Below are 21,648 nucleotides of genomic sequence, written 5' to 3' on the forward strand. Positions count from 1 at the left end.
AATTATAAAACAGTATTTTTATCAAAATAAATGTGATGGCATTGTCATATCCAACTGATATGAGGAGGTCAATAGAAATGCTCAATTGGTGGGAACGCATGTCTGCAACATGACATGCTCTGAAAGCAGATGTCCTGAGTTCAGACATTTCCTTCTTGTACTTCTTTATCCTGATCCCCTCAGAGATTACCTGATGGCAGGTGTCTCTTTATCCCAGGTCCGTGGTGTTAAGTATCATTATCAATCATGTTTTGTTGTCATTTCTTAGAAGATGATTTTGGAGGATTATTCTTTTTTTTATTTAAATTCAATTAGCCAACATAGATGATTATTCTTTTAATAACTCTTTTCTAAACGAAGACTTAGCAAATTACAGCCAGAAGCCATGCCCCACCTACTGCCTATTTCTGTAAATAAACTTTTATTGGAAAATATGTACACCCAATTGTTTTTCTATGTCTCCAGCTGCTATCTTGCTATAACCTCAGAATTTGAGTATTTGGACAGACTGCGTGGCCAATAAAGCCTAAAATAGATACTATACATAATATTTTTTCTGCCCTACACAGAAAAAATTCACCAACTCCTGATCTAAATCATGAGAAAAGTGAAAAAATACCTTACACTAGTATAGGTAAAACATAATATACTATGTTTGCATTTGAGGCAAAGAATATAAAACAATGAATTTATATGCTTATTTCTCATTATTATTCCTCCTTGAACCTCTATATCTTTCAAATATAGTACAATAAAAATGTAAAATTCTGTTAACAAGGAAAAGATTTAATATAATTTATTTGCTACACATGAAATGGCATAATGTTATTTGAAGTTAGACTATAAAGTTGTGTATTGTAAATCTTAAGGGCCACAACTCAAAACATTTCTTAAAAGAAGATAGACAATAATCCCATAGTGGAAATAAAATGAAAGCATAAGTAACTATGGGGTAATTAATACACAGATCTAGAGGCTGAGAGATTTTTCAGAGAAATGGGTTAAATATCAAGAAAAACTGTTGTATTTAATCTTTACATAATGTTGGCTGAAATGAAACTACGACATTTGGGGCACCTGGGTGGCTCAGTCCTTAAGCGTCTGCCTTCGGCTCAGGGCGTGATCCCAGAGTCCTGGGATCGAGCCCCACGTCGGGCTCCTCTGCTGGGAGCCTGCTTCTTCTTCTCCTACTCCCCCTGCCTGTGTTCCCCCTCTCGCTGGCTCTCTCTCGGTCAAATAAATAAATAAAATCTTTAAAAAAAAAAGAAAGAAAGAAACTACATTTTCTTTACGAATCAATCTACACAAGGTCATACAGAGCACAAGAAGAAATGAGAGCCCGGTGAACTGAAGTGTTTCCAGACACCTGGAAAATCGGAGGCTGAATTTTCACAGGAGAGGATAGTAGGTGAGGTTGTATTGAGGCCACCAGAGGTGGAGAGAAGTACTGGTTAACTTACTGCGAATGAAACCAGCAACAGTGACCTCTAGAGTCGAGATGAGGGATTGGCTGCCTTGGGTAGGCGCCACTGGGGGCAAATGGTACCTCCTAGCTGGAGTATACAATAAACCCAGAGAGAATGTAAAAAGATATTTTCCAAATTCTTTCAAAGGAAAATTGCTCAAGCTCTCAGGAAATCTAGCCAATGAATATAGTACTGATCAGTGAGATCTTGGAACGACTACAGAATTGAGGATGATCTCCAGCTATTGCGATCAGGAAGGGATTTGAGAAAGAAAGCTACTAAAGAGGACAAGATTCTAGGCTCACCAGTGGGTAGTGGGCTTTCACAGGCCAGCAGGCGGTGCCACCAGCCGTGATATGTACAGCTTGATGGCAACGGTCTATGTCGGAAAGGATCAGGATTCAGTACACACACAGGGAGGGTGGGACATTTGGGGGAGTTTGAACCTCTGCAGGGCAGGGACAGTTCCTTATTCACCACATTCCAAAACACTTACCGAAATTGCCTTGCTCAAAATTCACTCTCAATAAACATCGACTGGATTAAGTTAGATTGGAATCAATCTTTGCCAGTTATTCTGTAAAAATATCTGAATTCAAAAAAAAAAAAGCAAGGTATATGTCTATATTCAAGGATAGTAAACTTTCTATGAATGATAAGGCTAGCAAATAGTAAATCTTACATCTTCTTTTCACAGTTTGTTTATTCATTCAATATATCAAGTACCTACTTATGCCTGGTGCAATGCTGTGCACTACAGATGAAATAGTGGTCTCTTATCAAACAGGCTTACAGTCTTGCCAGGGAAACAGGCAAAGTATTCTATTTTTTATATAGATATATACAGATCTATACAGATATATATAGATTATATAGATACGTATTTATTATATATATTACATTTATATATATAAAAGACATAATTTATATATTATGACTGAAAAATAATAATAATAATAAACACACAGGCCTATAGAACCTATAGCCCTAAATGGTCTTTGAAATGCTATTAAGTACAGATACTTCACCTCTATTCCATAAGTACCGTTAAGAACACCTATCTTCTATGGAACTGTTCCACTTGCGATTAAATCTTATGTTTTTCTCAGCTGTCGACTGCTGGGAACTATATCCTGTATGGCAGGGTTCTCTTGTTCATCATATAAATCAATGATCATAATGATGTCACATCTTTGTAAATTTGTCAGTGTAAATATGTGTGTGTGTTTAGGGAGTATTCAGCAAATATGTGCCTTTGCTTCCTCAGGGAGTTTGAAATGTGTAGCAGCATCAGAAATCACCACAAGCTGTGTGCAGAGGCTAAAAATGGTATTTGCTTAATTTTGCAGATGCCAAGATTCTGAGCCAAATTATTCTGATTCTGATTCCTGGAGTTTGAAGAAGGATAAACCACCACCTTCATTTTAATAGACAGAGAAATGTTCAGATTTCACCCCCAGTGGGCCCCATCTGCAGCTTCCTTCCTGTTTGGTGTTCTCTTTGAAGCACGAAAACCCTCGCTGGAGGAAAGGAGCCCACTAATGTCACTTTACATACACCTGTAATCCACCCTCTCTCGTTTTGGCTTGTTATTGGTCCTACCTAGAATGAGGCTAGAGCATTCATTCAGCAAGACCTATGACTCACCTGTTTTCTGTTACACGCTGGGCTCAGCTTATGAGACACCCGTAACTTAAGTGTAAACATTTGTATTTCATTCTCAATTAATTTACCAAACCTGATGCCTTACCACCGTGGACAGTGCCTGGAAAAACAAACCCCATTCCTGCCCCACCTCCCCATGTAGGAGGGACATTGATTTTTGTCAATACACTGGTCAGTGAATCAGCTGGTCTTGCTGGCCCAGGCAGGATCATGAAGCAAACAGCCTCAGAAGTGAGAGGGAAAGCCAAGAGATCGTCCTAGAGACTGACAAATCTTCACAGCCTACACACAGGCAAATCAGCACTAATTTGTAGTCTTAATTCAAACAACATGCTCCTTTTTCAAATCTGATTCGACTAACAAGACTTCAATCTAAATGATTCTTTGGGTTTGCCCATCTGTTGAATAAGAGAAAGTGTGGCATAATTTGTAAACTATTTCACACTCTGTAAGGAAAGAAGTCATAAACCATGGTTCTCCCAATGTGGACTATACATTACGATTGAACAGATGCAATACCTGGGCAGACCTCCCCAGTGAAAAATGTTAATGGGACCACATAAAATGTACCAAATTCATCAACTTGTTCCTGCCAAAAGGAGTCAGACAAATTATTTTGGTGTTTACAGAAGATTGGATTTTTCAACTTTTTTTCCCAACTATTTCTTTCGGTATCATAACAACATGGCCTATGATGAATATTTATGAGTCATTTAATGACAAATAATGTTGAATGACCTTCAACCACTGACAAATTTAACTTTTTCTTCTTTAACCACAGCATGTATGCATAATGAAGACTGAGTCAGGGAGGGAGAGAGTAACAGATTTCTCCATCAGAGAGATAACTGGGTAAATACCTATGTTCTGAAAACATACAATCTTTCCTAGGTAATCTACTGTGAATCATTTTTTTTCCACAAATCTTCCTTACAGGAGAACTCAAAATAATATATATAGATACTCCCTTGTCCACAAGATGGAGCTTAATCCCCACCCCCTCCTCTTGAGAATGGGCTAGACTTAGTGGCTTATTCCCAGATAATAGAGAAAGGGGGAAAGAGTGACTCTGCAGTGGACAGACCTAGGCAACACCTCCTTAACCAAGTGATGAGGGTTCACAGCATCTGTGTTGTCACATGGATGTGATGTATTCACTGATATCACATCATGAGAAGAAAACTCCTCTCCATGGTTGGTCCTCGTTTCTAAAGCCCATAACTCCCATCTCACCATGAGAAAAATATCAGGCAAACCCAGACTGGTTTTGCCTGGCCTCTACTCCTCAAGACTGTCCAGGTTATAAAAGAGAAGAGAAGAAAGAACTGTCACAGACCAGGGGACTAGGGACATGACAACTAAATGCAGTATGGGACACTTTTTTGGATCCTGGATCAGGAAAAGGACGTTCATGGAAAACCTGGTAAAATCTAAATAAAGTGTGGAATTACCTTAATAGTAATGTACTAGTGTCAGTTTCCTAGTTTTGACAAATGGGCCACAGTAATGTATGATTTTAGTGATGGGGAAGCTAGTGAGGGGAGTACAGGTCATCTTTACTATCTTTGCAGCTTGTCTGCAGATCTAAAATTATTCCAAAATATAAAGCTTATTTTTAAAAGTCTGCTGTTACAGAAGTTGCACTGGTAATTGAGAAATAGCAAGATAACAAGGAAAGTCACATAACATTAGCTGTTCATGAATAATGTATGGAAAACACAGATTGAAAATTTAAAGTATGACCAGGTTACGAAAAAAAAAACAAAGATTATCCGATTCTTTACTTCTCAGCACAATTAGAAGGGAATGACACCTTTTTTGATCACAGTATTCAACTCTTTTTCTGTCTATTTTTCTTTCAGTCATACTCTAGTACATTAAATTTAAAAAAGAAGTTTTCCTCTGTTCTTCATTCTAGATTTTTCTTAATCTCCTCAATGAAACAGAGTGTTGTCATGACCATTACCACTCTCCCTGTGGCTCTTTGGTTTCCCAGTAACCATTCTATCTTATTTCAATAATAGCACCTCGACTGTTTGGGGACCTGCACTGAGTAGTGTCTAGTAAGACTGTGTATCACACTGTAAAGCCCCCCAGCCAAGGCAGGACATATGTTCAAAGTTAGGACAGTGCTACTGCTGGCCTCGAATCTGAAATCCACGCAGAGGGACTTAACATATGCTACTTTGTTATTCCGGGAGCTGGACTCTCATAAGTCTGCTATCCAGACAATTTGTATTTCCCAGATTCTGTTTTCTAGTCTGGTTCTCCAATCTTGCATCACCCAAGCTCTCCTGCATTCCCCGAACAAAATTATCTTCCCCCATAGGCCTATTACAGGGCTAGCTATTCACACTATTCCTCAGGAATGTTCTGGAACGTGTGCAAATTTTAAGTAAATACATGGAAGTTCAGTGACTAAGTTATTCAGCTGAGCAGCCAGATGAAATCACACTGCATTTAACATTTACCATTAATGTCAAAATATTCTCTTCTCTGTGTTAAATCATCACTGTAAAACTTCCTGATACAGTTTAGAATTCTTTTTCTGTTTTGTTAGGCCTTGTGTAGGTTAAGAATAGCTGGTCAAGGGCACCTGGGTGGCTCAGTCAGTTAAGCATCTGCCTTCAGCTCAGGTCATGATCCCAGGATCCTGGGATCGAGTCCTACATCAGGCTCCCGGCTCAGTGGGGAGTCTGCTTCTCCCTCTATCCCTCCTCCCTGCTTGTGATCTCTCTCTCTCTCTCTCTTTCTCTCTCTCTCATGCTCTCTCCCTCAAATAAATAAATAAAATCTTTTAAAAAAAAAAGAGTAGCTGGTCAACTGGAGAACTTTGAACTCTTAGTATTTGATGATATTAAGGAATAATGATTAATTTTTAGAGGTAATAATGATATTATGGTCATGTTAATTTTTTTATAAAGAGTCATGTCTTTGGAAAATGTATACTAAAGCATTTGTTCATTAAATAAGTGATTGAAATTTGCTTCAAAATGACTTAGGAATAGAGAAAAGTATGTGATGGTAGAGGAAATATGTCAATAATTATCAACTCTGGGTGGCAAATACATAGGTGTTTCCTATTCTATACTATTTCTCTACTTTTGTATGTTTGTAGTTTTCCATAATTAAAAATATAAGATAAAACAATGGCTGATCATATCTGAATTATACATTGTTATTATTATAGTTAACTATTAATAGCAGAATTTTGTGAGGTTTATTTGCTGAGTTGATTGAGAGATGATTAAACCGGTACCTACCAAAAATTTCTACTCCTTATATCCTCAGTCATACTTGCTGATCACAGAGAAGCTTACAAGGAATACTAAGTATTCTAAGGGAAGAAAGAGAAAGTTTAAGTGACTTTCCACTTCTTCCTCCTAAGGGATACATTTTTAACTTCTTGCTAACTATGAAAGTCTGGATCCCAGTCTAAATTTCTAATTTTATGATATGACATAAGGGTTAGGAAACGAATCTACTTATGAGAAAGGTAACCAAGAACTCAGATTTCAACAAAGACATTTTGGTCCTAAATTAATTTGTACAAACAGTACAAACAGTACAAATTAGGAAATCACTTTGACATAAACATTTACATTTCAGTAAAATCAATTTGGAGAAGAGCTAATTGGGAATGTTATTGTTGTTTTGTTTTGATCTTTGATTTTTGAACCTAGGATAAGTATTTTCCTGCTCTTTCTGATATGCAAAGAAGTAAGGCATTAGGATTAGCCAGACCCCTAGAAAAGATGTACTGCTTAAGGATTATCATCCCCAGAAATTCCATATGTATTAGCACTGGAATCCCAGAATGCTAAGCAAAAGTTTGTCTCATCCTTATCTTGCTACCTTTTGCCCAAATTCAGAACCTCAGTTTGACGTCTGTTCTGTCCTCCCTTTTTGTCTGCTCTCAATGTTTTACGATTTCAGGGTTGTAATTAATGAGTTAGGTAAGTGCATTGAAATAATTGCCCACCTGGCATGGACCCAACACTTCCTCTCACACCAAGACCTCTGTCAGGGAGACCAGTGAATTCCTCACACATGAAAGCCACAGCATGGGCTCATATGCACACATTTTAAATTTCTAGTTCTTTTTCATTTCTGTCACCTGAGTATTTCCTTTTTCTTTCTGAAAAACCAAGCTATGCATTTTCAGGGTGCCTGGGTGGCTCAGTCAGTTAAGCATCTGCCTTTGGCTCAGGTCATGATCCAAGGGTCCTGGGATGGAGCCCCGCATAGGGCTCCTTGCTCAGTGGGGAGTCTGCTTCTCCTCTGCCTCTCCCCCTGATTGTGCTCTCTCTCTCTCTGTCAAATAAATAAATAAAATCTTAAAACAAACAAACAAACAAACAAAAAACCAAGCTATACATTTTAAAGAATTCTGGTTGTTTTTTATCCCAGTAATTCTAAGTATGGGGGGGGGGGGCAGGGGAGATTACATTAGTTTATCCACTCTTTTTTTAGCATTCATGGTCTGATGGAGGTGCATGTTTTTCTCTCCCCCCAGACTAGGAGCTCCATGAAGCCAAGGACTGCTTTGTCTTTATTCTTCTCATTACCAGTTCACAACAGGAAGCTAGCATAGGGTTGTTGCCCAATAATAAATGTCAAATGAAGCAGTAAATTGATTTTCTTTTAGGTGACATAGGAAATGCTAATCTTTTTTTCTTTAATTGTGAACCATACACAAAAAAGGGGAGGCTGAATTGATCACACCATTCCAAAAGACTCACTGCTCAAAGATTATATTTCCCATGAATTCCAAATTTGATATCAGCATCAGAATCACAAAATCAGTCTCTGTTATAACCAGTCTCTTTTTGCCCCAAATTAAAATATTTAAGAATAATTTCAAGAATAATTAATACCATTTACTGACTACCCACTTCAAGTAAAAGAATATTACAGAAGCTTAAAAGCCATCTTATCCAACTGTATGCCCTTCCTTTCCATCCCCTACCTGTCCCCAAGGTATCCACTATCTTGACTTTTAAAATTTTCTTTATGGTTTTATGACTTTGTGTCCCTACATAAAATATTACTCAGGTTTGAAAAACTGAACTTATCCATATAAAAATAAGCCAATACTTCCCATGCTATATAAAATTTCCTTATACATTTAAAATTTAGGATCTCTTGACTGTAGTCTGGAATGAGCTACCTTGCGATCTTACAAGACCCCTTTTTGGGAAACCAGTGGGCAAACTCATGAGTGAAACCTGAGAAGTATAGGGCTGCAAACATTTGGCAAAGCTGCAGTGTAGACCAGCTACTGATGTCTAGGAGAAATGTGGTTAGATCCAGTGAGTTGCTTAGTGTGAGCTGCTCTGAAGCTCACATTGACCTACCAAATGAATGTCTTAACTGATCTAAGCAAGAGAGCATGCAGAAGACTATAGGAACTTTATCAATATAAGTCAAAGACACATAAAAGTCTTGGCCAGATAGAACTGGCTATTGTGTCTTCAGGTTAAAAAAAAAAAGACACAATGGGGAGCCTGAGTGGCTCAGTCAGCTTGGTTTTAGCTCAGTTTGTGATCTCCGGGTTATGGGGTCGAGCCCCATGTCAGGTTCCACGCTGAGCATGGAGCCAAGTTAAGTTTCTCTCTCTCCCTCCCTCTCTCTCTCTCTCTCTCTGCCCTCCCTCACTGCCCCTTTCTCTCAAGAAAAAAATAAGAAAAAAGACACAATGGCTCCTGAGATCCCAGTGAAAACACATGATTCTGTCCTTTGAGTCATTTGGCCTAATCTACACTAGTAACCATTTTTTGGAGCCCAGTTATAATCCTGGGATCTCTATTTACTATCATTCCAAGGATTCCCAGGCCCCCTCATCTGTGTTGAATACTCTGTTTCTTGTATGAAATGCTTTCTTCTTCCTACTCTTACTGTTGCTTTTTGGTGGATCACATCATCCAATAGATTGTGAGGAAAAGAGCATGACAGTAAATTTTTGAAGCCTTGAATGATTGAAAATATAATTGTTTCATAGGGAATGAATTTGAAGGAGGAGATAATTTTCTTCAGAATTTCAAAGATACTGGGGTGCCTGGGTGGCTCAGTCAGTTAAGCATCTGAATCTTGGTTTCGGCTCAGGTCATGATTTCAGGATCATGGAATAGACCCCACATCAGGTTCACACTCAGTGTGAACCCCCTGCCCTTCCTCCCTCTGCCCCCCCTCCCCCCCTCCTCCCTCCCTCTCTTTCTCTTTCTATCTCTCTTCTAAATAAATAAATTTCTAAAGGAAAAAAAAAAGGAATTTCATAGATAACTTTCTATTGTCCCCTTGCTTCAAGTATTCTGTTGAGAAATCCAAACTCTTCCTGATCCTTTATAGATGACCTGAGTTGTTATATTCTCTTCAGAAAGTCAGAAAAACTTCTGCTCTATACTCAGTGTTCAGAATTTTCATAATGATGTCTTGGTCTACCTTAATTTTTGTGATGGATACTCAGAGAAACTTTCCAATATAAAAACTCATGCCCTTCCATATAAGATATTTTCTGAGTTATCTTATTGATGGTTTTACCACCGCCGCCCCATATTTTTTCTGTTCTTTCTTTCCGAAACTCCTGTTATTCAGGTGTTAGACATGTTAGATACATCCTCAGATTTCCTTGTGCATATGACTTATTTCTGCCTCTTTCTCTTCCACACTCTTTTTTGTCTTGTTTTACTTTTTATATTATTTTAGGTTTTGCAATAAGATCTCTGTCACATATTCCCCCCCCCCTTTTTCCTCTAAGGTTTTAAAAAATGTAAAGCAATTCTTATCTTGTGAGCTGTCTAAAAATAAGCCACAGGCAATATTTGGCCTGCAAGCTATAGTCTACTAGCCCCTGATTTAGACAACTTCTTTAATATGAAAGTAGAGAGCAATAAATGTGACAATAAATAGACCTCAGCTCCATAGGGTTAATGAGGTTAAGACTAACAGGAAACTTAAAGCTTTTGCCAGGGACCTGGTTTTCTCTAAACAGCAATTGTGTTTTTTCAGACCCCACTAACAAATCCACTTGCTGTCTCTGCAGAGACCCAGACCGACAGAAGTGAAGGTCACCAATATGGCTCCAGCCTCTGAACAAGTAAAGTTTGCATTCCTTACTCCAGACGACAAGCCCAAGACCCCATCCATTTTATACCAGCTCTCAGAGCATGTGCACACCCCGCTCCTGTCCTAAGATGACCTCCTCAAGTCAGGGGCTGAATTTTGCCTCATTTTAATGTTAAGTCTTTACACCAAAGTGAACATGGGATGTATGTTACATATATGTTTGCTCAATGTACATGCTCCATCTTTCCTTATGAATAGTCATAAGCTTCCCTGCCCTTTTCATTAATATGTATATAATCCCAATCCCGGTGATTATAAAAACTTGTTCTATTCTCAGGTGGACGAGACAGATTTAAGCAAGCCTCCTGTCTCTTCATGTGGCTGGCTTTTGAATAAGCCCATTCTTTGCTGTGCATCAGGCAGATGAACTCTACAAGTTATACAGTGCTCTCCCTTTAGGTTCTGGTAACTGTTTCCTTCCCTCATTTTTTTCATTCTAGTAATTCTAGTTATGAAATTCTAGAATTTCATTCTAGTAATTCTAGTAATCATCCAAAAGATGCTAGGTCCCTAATTACTGCGCTATTACCTGTGGTTCTTCTGCAACTGTACCTTACAAACAGTCCCATTGTATCAGATTATCTTATTTTGAGTATACATTCCTGTTGGCATCCTGATAAATACAGTCCAAGTAATACCCACTACTGGTCCAAAAATCTGTATTAGTTTCCTCTTGCTGCTGTAACAAATGACCATTAACTTAGCGGCTTAAAACAACACAAATTTACTCTCTTACCGTTCCCAAAGTCAGAAGTCTAAAATCGAGGTGTCACAGGGCTACATTACTTCTGGAGGCTTCAGGGTAGAATTCATTCCTTTGTTCTTTTTAGCCTCTGGAGGCCACCTGCATTCCCTGGCTTATGTCCCTCCCTATGTCACCCTCGTTTCCTGTTTCCATGATCGCATCTCCTACTACTCATTCTGATCCTCCTGTCTTCCTATTTAAGGACCTTTGTGATTACATTAGACCTACCCAGATAATCAAGAATAATTTCACCATCTCTAGATCCTTAACTTAATGACATTTACGAAACAACTTCTGGGTAACACCTAGATTAATGTTGGATTGAATAACTGAGTACCATAACCTAGCCAATTTTACACATAAAATTGACAATCACATAGTTCCAGAAAACAGACTCTCAGAACAGGATTCTGGAATTGGGTGGGACTTGGTCATATATTTGAAGAAGGCAAGGATTATTTTCTTAGCCAAGCAAAAATGGGATGCAGGTGATCTGCAACATGTAAAAGCATCAGGATTACTCATCATTGCCACTGTTATCAGCATTATATGGTGTGCAGATGGAGGGCAAGTTACTAGGGTATCAAGTGTCTGTGGTACTATGGACACAGTACTGATGATAAAGATTATGGATCCATGCTGCTTCGCCTGACAGCCAGAGAGCACAGTGGGGAAAAATGGAAATTAAACAAATATCCATTTATAGGAAACTTCAGATTCCTTCTATTCAGCATTCTAATGATGTCCTCACATTCTGAGGCCATCACATCATTAACTATAGGCCATCACTAAGTTCAAGCTTCAATTAGCCAACTGAACAGGCTTTTAATATTATTCACAGGGGCTCAAACCAATCCAGTAAATCCCAGATCCAAGATGACATTGAATCCATGTCAGTGAACTCAGACAGGCTGATTGCTACATTTTAGAATAATCTTCCATGTATGCCCCTGGCTCTGCAAGTAAGTTTGGCAAAATCTTTTAACCTTTTGGTGTGTATATTACCTCAGAGGTAGAGAGGAATGAGGCCTATATTGATGAGCTTTCAAGCTCTGTAGGCAATGATAATGGTGGGAAACACTATAATATAACTGATTTAACTGAAACAATGGGGTTCTAGGATGGTTGAGCCCAGGTGATAGTACCTAACCATCAGAGAAAAGCTGAATAGAATTATCTGGTCTAGGGGTGCCTGGGTGGCTCAGTCGTTAAGCGTTTGCCTTCGGCTCAGGGCGTGATGCCGGTGTTCTGGGATCAAGCCCCACATCAGGCTCTTCCCATGGGAGCCTGTTTCTTCCTCTCCCACTCTCCCTGCTTGTGTTCCCTCTCTCACTGGCTGTCTCTCTCTCTCTTTCAAATAAATAAATAAAATATTTTTTTTAAAAAAAGAATTATCTGGTCTATAAATGAATCTGCACAGGCTTAAGCTAGAAGTGGCTGGGTTCCATCAATAGGAAACAGCTACACACCGTCTGGAGCAGCTATCTTTAGGGACATCCTGAGTATCTGAAATCATATACCCATCAACTAATGGCTTAGAGCTTCCCATTCCATCCACCTCTAACCCATTTTACCTACTTCGTCTTGAGACAACATACCTAGAACCATAATATTTTCATTCCTTGGCCCCAGGACCCACACCATTGGAAGATACAATCAAAATCCTTGGGACAAGAAATCCTAGCCTCTAAGTACCAACAACAATAGCTGCCAGTACCTGATTCAGTAAGACAACTGTAGCTGGAGGCATATATCTGGGATCTCACTACGCAGATCTTTCTAGACACAACATAGACTTACAACATAGAACCAAAAACTCCAGAGAAACTCTGGTTCTATGTGGCTTGGCAAATTACGGGGGATGGGGAGAAAGGAAGCAACAAGCTCCAAGCTCCATGTAGCTTTTTCAAGCAATGAATCTCACTTAGTGCCTCTCTTGCATACTCCAGTATAATCTAATCTACTCCTATTCACAGACTGTCTCCTAAATATCTAAACTAAAGCCTCCATAAATCTCCTCTGCTCTCAGTTCATTTTTCCAGACTCCCAAGTTTATGTCTCTGCTGTGTCCTAGACTCACATCTAAGATTTCCTGCATGCTTTTGCCTTTTCTGGTTATGACTTTGGCTCGCTCGCTCTTTCTTTTTCTTTCTTTCTTCCTTCCTTTCTTTCTTTCTTTCTTTTCTTTCTTTCTTTCTTTCTCTTTCTTTCTTTCTTTTTCTTTCTTTCTTTCTTCCCTTCCTTTCCCTTCCCTTCCCTTCTTCCTTTTCTCCTTCCTTCTTTCTTTTCTTTCTTTCTTTCTTTCTTCCTTCCTTCCTTCCTTCCTTCCTTCCTTCCTTCCTTTCTTTCTTTCTTTCTTTCTTTCTTTCTTTCTTTCTTTCTTTCTTCTCTCTTTCTCTCTCTCTCTAAATCATGCTGTCTGTCCAAACTAATTCACGAGCAATCTTTCCTGTCAGGTCTACCCTATGGACACCAGAATGTGTGCTCCGTCCCATCAACAATGACACACCCACTGGGCACATTTAGACCCAACTGAGTCCAAAGAATATCAGGCTTAGAATCAGAAAACACAGGAATAAATCTTAACTCTGCCAGTTGATGTCTGTATACACTTGAGGAAGTTATTAAAAATCCCTGAGATTCAGTTCTCTAGTCTCTAAAATGAGGCTGAACACTGGTAAGAACTACCTCATAATTGAATTTCACAAGAATTAAATAAGAGGAGAAACTGCTCAGTCTGACTTTTTTATACATAGCATATATTCAAAAAGAAATTGTTACTGTCTCTGTATTTCATTCTAACATACATGAAATAGTTTCCATTAGAACACAGCTCAGGAATCTTTAATGTATTGATATTTTCATATTTAAAGTCATTCCACAAATGCTTTGAAGCTGCTGAACTAATTCTAATTTTGGAAGTTGCTGGAAGTTGCTGTTTTAATAACGGTGACATAACTCCAGATGATGATGGAGGAAGATTCTAAGTCTTTACAGCAAACCAAGGACATCCCATGAATCACTTAAGGTTCTTTTGCACACTGATGATAAATCAGTGATTCAGTGGAATTAGTAAGATAAACAGAATCCAACTCCTTCCTTCTTGTCTCTATTACAGCTTCTCTTCTTGGCATGTAACTCAAGCAAATAGATTAAAGAGATGTTCAATATTTCACAGAAGTGAGAGGCTCCGACATACTGTTGGAAATGTGTCACCACTTAGAGGCGAAATACCAGTGAACAGCGGTTTTATTTCCTAGGAAAAGCTCACTCTTTAATGTCAACACTGATCTTACCTGGGCTAATCAGCTCCTCCCTACAACGAATTTTAACTTTTGGATGGAAAAACATAGAAATTGAGCATTTTAAGAGCTCAGTCTTATCAATGGCAGTATTCTCAAGGGAAATTCCACAAATTCTTACTTTTAAGGTGCCAGGATCCTGAATTCCTGTTCTTCCCAAGGTCAAAGTTTGAACCCATAAGTTACTCTCATACCCTTCCATAAACTATCTCTTTTTGTTTCATCTGAATCAGGTTGTTTCTGTTACTTAGAACCTCAGTAATTTTGAATGCATACAGAAACATATTTGTCAAAATAAACCAAACATTGATTTTTGTAAAAATATTTTGCTGCAAAACTGAAGAATTGTTTTATCTGTTTTGGCGTTAAAATCCACCAGGGGGCAGAAAGGATTTCAGCTGAATTTTCTTCAATGCTGTAAAGCAAACAGCACTGCTCAGTTCAGGTTGCATTTTAAATGGGCAGCTATTCCTATTTTAATCCAATAGAATATTCATTATTACTTTTCTTAAAAGAGGCATAAATCGATTATTGAAAAAAATCTGAGCCTAGTTAGACATGTTTTCAAGGTTTCCTTTGAAGTAAATTTTAGAAATAACTTACATAGACAAAACTACTTTAAAATAAAATAGGGCATATCTCTAATATATCTATGAAAGCCACATTATCACCAGATAAAATGGTGGGTTTGGGGGCGCCTGGGTAGCGCAGTCGTTAAGCGTCTGCCTTCGGCTCAGGGCGTGATCCCGGCGTTCCGGATCGAGTCCCACATTGGGCTCCTCTGCTGGGAGCCTGCTTCTTCCTCTCCCACTCCCCTGCTGTGTTCCCTCTCTCTCTGGCTGTCCCTCTGTCAAATAAATAAATAAAATCTTAAAAAAAAAAGGTGGGTTTTTTGTTTTTTTACAATACTAGTTAAAGTAAATTGGGATACAATTGTGTAAAAAATGCAGAAGAAATACAAATCAGCTCTCAGAATGATTGTGTTGGGCAAGGAAATCATACATAATTTGTCTTGATTTTTCAATTTTTTGGATTTTTCTGAAATGTATTTAAGTTATTTTAAATTATTTCAATAATAAAGAATTAAAATTAAGTTTTAAAATACAGGATGCATACAGAAGTTCCTAAATTTTAAGAGCACCCCCAAATAAAATACAGATTGTCCTATAATAGAAAACATCATTAATGAAAAATTTGTAATGAGAAAACACTCTTTAATGCCTTCAAATTAATTTCTAGGATTTTATAGTCTTCTTGCTGTCTGTTTCTTTAGTCTGTAATTATCTTTGTTGAAAAAAAGTCAAAATATTTATAGCAAACTTATCAGCCATTGGGGCTTCAATCCACTTGATGGTAGGGACTAGAAAATGTGGGGAGAGAAGTGGAAGTCTTCCCAGAGAGGGTAAAATCTCCTCCAAGATTGGAAAGATAAGCCACAACCAGGAAAAGAAGTGGGGCACTAAAACACTAAATTTATAAAGAAAAATCAATAAATGTTCATCACTGTTAAAGTAATTTTTAAAGACAAGACTCAAATTCTGAAGGAAGTTTACCTTTATTTTCTAGAGTGCAACATTTAATCATAAATCAAGACACACAACTTTTAGGAGCTGCCCTTTACACATCTGGAGCTTTCTCTTCCGTCTCAGCTCAGAAAATGCATTTATCTGCCACCTGCCCAAGTCTGAATCAGAGGTGATGTCAGCACTGAGCATGACAGGAATTCAAGCTTCTGCTGATGTATATTTTCTGTAAAGAATCTGTTTGGGTTTCCCAACTGATGTTTTTTGGTCTAGACAGCCATTTGGAACAAATTACATTATTTGCCTTGCCCAAAGGAAATGGCAAGTTTTCAGAGGTGCTTCGCTGATCCATTGTTTGCATATTACTTTCAACATAAAGTTGCTAAGAACAAGAGATGGTTCCACAGCAAGTCCATCTCTCAGTTTTGAGCAGGTAATTACAGAAAAAAAGGGTTTTTAACAAAAATCAACTAACAATAGCTATGTTGAGAACTGTGGTTTTGTGTTTTTTCATTTCTTTTCTTTTTCTAACACCTATGCTCTCTAGTGGAAATTACTTGTGTTAGTCCTGGAATCATGCAGGGAGGGCAGGCCTAGGACCAGCTTCTAGCCAGAAGTTCACAGCAATATTTTAGCGACCAAATGACCAACACCTAAGACCATAATGGTGGGTGCAATGCCTACTCTACATCAGGCATATTTCACTTATTTATTTAGCACTATGTTGTGCTCAGTGTGTTCTGACACTTTGCTAAGCACTTTAATATTAGCTGATCTGATTCTCTGCAAGGTGGTTACTATTTGCATCCCCATACAGATGAGAAAATGGAGGCACCAGAGGTTTGGTAACTTACCCAAGGTCATTCCATCAGTAATAATCTATCTGTTCAAAAAGCTATCCAAAAAACTCATATGACAAATATATGTGAACTTTTTCATTTATTCAAATGCCTACCATGAACCTTAATTTTTTCTCTTTTGTTCCGGAACCCACCACCTTCCACCTCCTGCAAAGTCTGCTCCACTGATTTGTGTGTCTCTCAATATTTAAACAGGACAAAACCTCTCATATCTTACCCAAAACTCCTTGGGCCTTGCATACCCCTCCAACTCTGCCTTCTCTCCCATCTTAGCCAGGTGCTTTGAACTTTTTGAACAATAATCTACATTTCAGGGCCTCCACTTCCTTACTCCCATTATGCCACAACACACTACCCTAAAACCTTTGTTCTCAAACTTACTGAAGTTGCTAGCACCAGTGATATCTCCATTCTCAAATACCTCAGGACCTGTTTGAGGCCTTTTTCGCATCTCACGTTATAACTTGCTTTCAGAGGCTGCAGTTAAATCAGTGGTTCTTAACTTAGCTGGGTGTCATGGACCTTTCTACAATTTAATGAAAGCCATGGATCCTTTCCTGAGAAGAATGAAGCATGGATAATATAAAATATATTATATATACAAATTATAGGTATATATATCTATGTGTGTGTATTCCGTTCACTTTCAGAAGGGATTCACAGATGACCTGGTAGCATACCACTAGCCTGAGACTAAGAACTTCTCATCTGAATTCTGATGGCTTCTTTGCAACTGCCTCTATAGACGCCATGCCTACCTGGATGCCCCATAGGCCCTTCAACAGCCTCTTGTCCCCATATAGTTTCACTCCCTCCCCCCAAGTCTATTTTCCATCCTCCTGTGTTTCTATACTTCTATTGACACCAAAAAGCACATAAATATCAAGAACAGATTTCCCTCAAAGGTGGTATTGAAGTCCTAGCATGTATCTGAGGTCACTTAACAAAAAGTGGATCTTGCCTTTGAACAGAACTTTCACTTGGCAGTTAGGGAATGTTCTAGCATTCTGGACACCTACGCATTATGACTAGGAAGCTCAAGACGTTTTTTAAAGATTACTATTTATTTTCCTTTTTGTTTTGTGATAGAACTGAAGAAACCTGCCTGGACACACCCCTTATTCAGAGGAGGGATTAGCCCCATTGTTGGGGGTTAATCTCCCAACCTTGTGTGGACCACCAGCTACAACTATTCATCAGAGATGCTCCTGGTCATCATAACTGCTGCTGCTCCACAACTCTCACAAGTATGAAGAAGTAGCTGCTCCATTAAACTGAGAAAGAAAGTTGCAAGGATGATATCACCTGGTACTAATTAACTGACCACTCACTCAAATATATTGTTAATACCAAGCTCACGAGATGTGCAAGAGGAAGAGGGAGTGTTTTGCTGACCAGATGCAGACAGGTGGATAGAATAGTTTCTATACCTCAAATTGTTCTCCCTCTCTCTCCTTCTCCCCTCCATACACCTCCCTGCCCATTATTGGCACAGGCTGAAGAAGCTGAAGACTGTCACCTTTGTCAAAGATCGAGAGGCATCTCAGGGTACTCAGAGATGTGGACATACGGTTTGCTTTGCCTGGGGCTCCACAGCATGGTTGCCAGGAGAAATTTCTAGAAACAGAGTATTAGGAGATTGCCAGGGCAAAGCCAAGGTAAAACTCAGAAACTGATCAGTAAATCTCCATTGGGACCAGATAGAAGAGAGAGCCAAGATTCTTCAAAGAGGATAAAAGGAAATCAAACTGAAGAAACTCCCAAGTTAAAATGTCCATCAGAGGTCAAAAATATAGCAGTTCATGATCCAAACATGGCTCAAGATTTTTTATTTGGCTGGCACAGTGTATTAATGTTTTTCTAATTAGATGCCAACTTGTAGAAGTTGAGATATTTCACGTCAAAGTCCAGATTCCAGTGTTTCTAGAAAACTCAAAAGGAGACTGGTTTCTAACATGGCAGCACTGGCGAGCGCCGAAACCCACCACTGCTGTCAGGTTGTGAGCACCAGCCACCATCCCTGGGGCCCATTTGAATCATTTGCTTTAGTCACCTGGCCATACAGGCATTTGATTTTGCATGCACAAGGTTAAATGGTTCTCCCAGTTTTACTACTGTGTTCATGCCTCTGCGTTGGATAAACTGAAGCAGTTACAAAGGGGAAATGAGGAGAATAATCTGTCCTGTGGGTTTCGCCTCAGTGTCTTTCCACAAAACACAAAACAAGAGTTTACTGCATAACTAGACAACCTCTCAATAGTGTTTCATAAATCGTTGTTTGATTTTTATTATAAATCAATATATGTTCTTTAATCTCATTCATTGGTTTATGAGATAATTGTTTATTCTTTATTACATAAAGTACCTACTATGAGCCAATCACTCTTCTAGAATCTAGAAATACTTCAGAAGATAGGTGCTCCTCTTTTAGAACCAATTTATTGTAGAGACATAGATAAGAAACAAACAAATATCATTATTACACAGAGTGATAAATGATGTGAAACAAACCAAGAAGGTAATATGGCGAAGAGCTGCTTCAGACAGGGCTAGATTTTCTAATCAATTAACTATTTTTTTAACATACAGAAGAGTGATAAGACACATACACCCACCCGACCCACTCCCCCCAAAATCACACATGCTTCCTGTCTTCTAGAAGCTCCCAAGAGCTAGTTTTAGTAACTGCATCTTGCCTTTAAAGCAAAGGTTGTACTGGGGAACCTGAGTGGCTCAATTAAGTGTCTGACTTGTAAGTTTGGCTCAGGTCATGATCTCATGGGTCATGAGATGGAGCATGGAGCCTGTTTAAGATTCTCTCTCTCCATCTCTCTCTCCCCTCCACCCAGCCCTGGTTCACTGTCTCTCTCTCACACTCTCTCAAAAAATAAAAAAACAAAGCAAAGGGTGTACAATAGAAAGAGAAGTGGAGGTTCAAGTAATTATGCAGACAGTTCAGAGATTCATTGGGCTGTCTGCTGAAACCCTTAGGTGACTAGTTGAGAGAAGCCAACTTAATTGATCTAGCTCTCAGTATTCTGGAGTGAACATTGTTAACCTCCTGCCTTGTTACTTAGACAATGAGATTATTTCTGTGATGTGTGGATGTTACTTTGTTAACTAAGTAACCATGAGTATTCTACCTTATTCGTCTTTCAATCACCTATTTCCCCATGTGAGAAAATTTTCTCTATAGAGACAAATTAAGGGTCTCTTTATTCATTACTCTCTCAAGCTCTCCCTGTTGAGTCGAATATAATGAGAAAATGAGTATCAATCAATAAAATAAACATCTTTTTAACTGGCGATATTTTTAATCAATCCCTGTAGGCTTTAAATATATATATATATATATATATTCCTGAGCACAGCAGTCATCTGTGGAAATGTTTAAAATCTAATTTCATAGAACTCCATCTGAAATAATTTATCTTATTGAAACCATACTAATCATGAAGCCCCTTTAGGCTATTTTCTTTATTTCAGCTACATATGTCTCACCATTAAGTTCTTATTTGTCATTATTCAATAGCCTCTTCACTTTTATAAAAATAGCACTCCAGCTCTTAGATGATTATGACCAAAAACTACTTCATTTTTCAAAATGTTGTAAAGATTATAATTACTATGTTAAGTGCAATGAACTAAAAATGTGGCATTCTTCTCATTCTTTACTACATAGCATTATTGCAAAATTCCATTCTGCCCCCTCCCATGTTTTTTTAAACATAATTATTTGTCTGCCCATAGGCAAAATAAAACTAAAAATTGAAAATCTAGTTTCACAATATTCCTGAAGCCAAAGGGTATTTTTGAGCTTCTTTTTCTGATGGATAAAGGAGTATGTATGTTTATGTACATAAACAAGATACACACAATTATAGGAGAGACCAAAGTTGCTGCAAAATAAAAGCACTGGCTAGTGCAGACATACTTGCATCTCTGATGCCAACACAAACAGTGGGAACGAGTAGAGCGAAGTCAATGGCTGTCCTGACTATGTCTTGCTTTGTCTACTTTAAAAAGATGAGGGGGGCAGTGCCTAGGTGGCTCAGTCAGTTAAGTGGCTGACCTCGGCTCAGGTCATGATCTCTGGGTCCTGGGATCGAGCCCCACTTAGGGCTCTACACTCAGCAAGGGGTCTGCTTGTCCCTCTCCCTCTCCCTTCGCCCCTTCCCATCACCCCCACTCAAGTGCTCTCTCTCTCAAATAAATAAAATTTTAAAAAATAATAAAAAATAAAAGGGTGGGGGTTTTCTATCATTTTATTGTAGGTCTCTCATTTTTTCATTGTTGTTTTTACATGAAACTATTTTCATGTATCAGAATATGTTGTTAAATTCTAAACACAGAGCACCTGGCTGGCTTAGTCGGTAGAGCATGAGACTCTTGATTGCAGGGTCATGAGTTTGAGCCCTACACTGGGTGTAGAGATTACTTAAAAAAAAAATTCCAAACAGAGCATCTAGGCAACCCCTGTATTCTCCTAACTCCATGACCCATTTCTCTTCTCTTTTTATTTAAGACAGCACTACCATATGCTCAAACTTCAAAAAGATAGGAATTTTCTCAGGAGATTAGTTAGCTGTCTAGAAAATACATATTTATACATATATACATACGTAGTAACCATATCTCAATAGTATAACCTTTGCTACAAATATTGTCAATTCAAAGAAAAACAACACAGATTTTTATATTTCACTTTTAATAAAATTCATATTTTAAATTAGTGCAATTAAAGACAAATTCTGAATAAATGTATTTAAATATTATTAAAAAGAGTTACAAAAGTGGACTTCATACATGATTATTCAACATATTACTTAAATCGTATACCAAAAATCATTTCTCACCGGCACTCTCAGACATAATTTACATAATTAAATATTTAATTAAATATTTAATCCATACCTATATGGAATATTAACCATGTAAGAAAATAATATATACCTAGCAAAA

Source organism: Ursus arctos, unplaced genomic scaffold (genome assembly GCF_023065955.2).
Source record: "Ursus arctos isolate Adak ecotype North America unplaced genomic scaffold, UrsArc2.0 scaffold_6, whole genome shotgun sequence".
NCBI classification, from domain to species: domain Eukaryota; kingdom Metazoa; phylum Chordata; class Mammalia; order Carnivora; family Ursidae; genus Ursus; species Ursus arctos.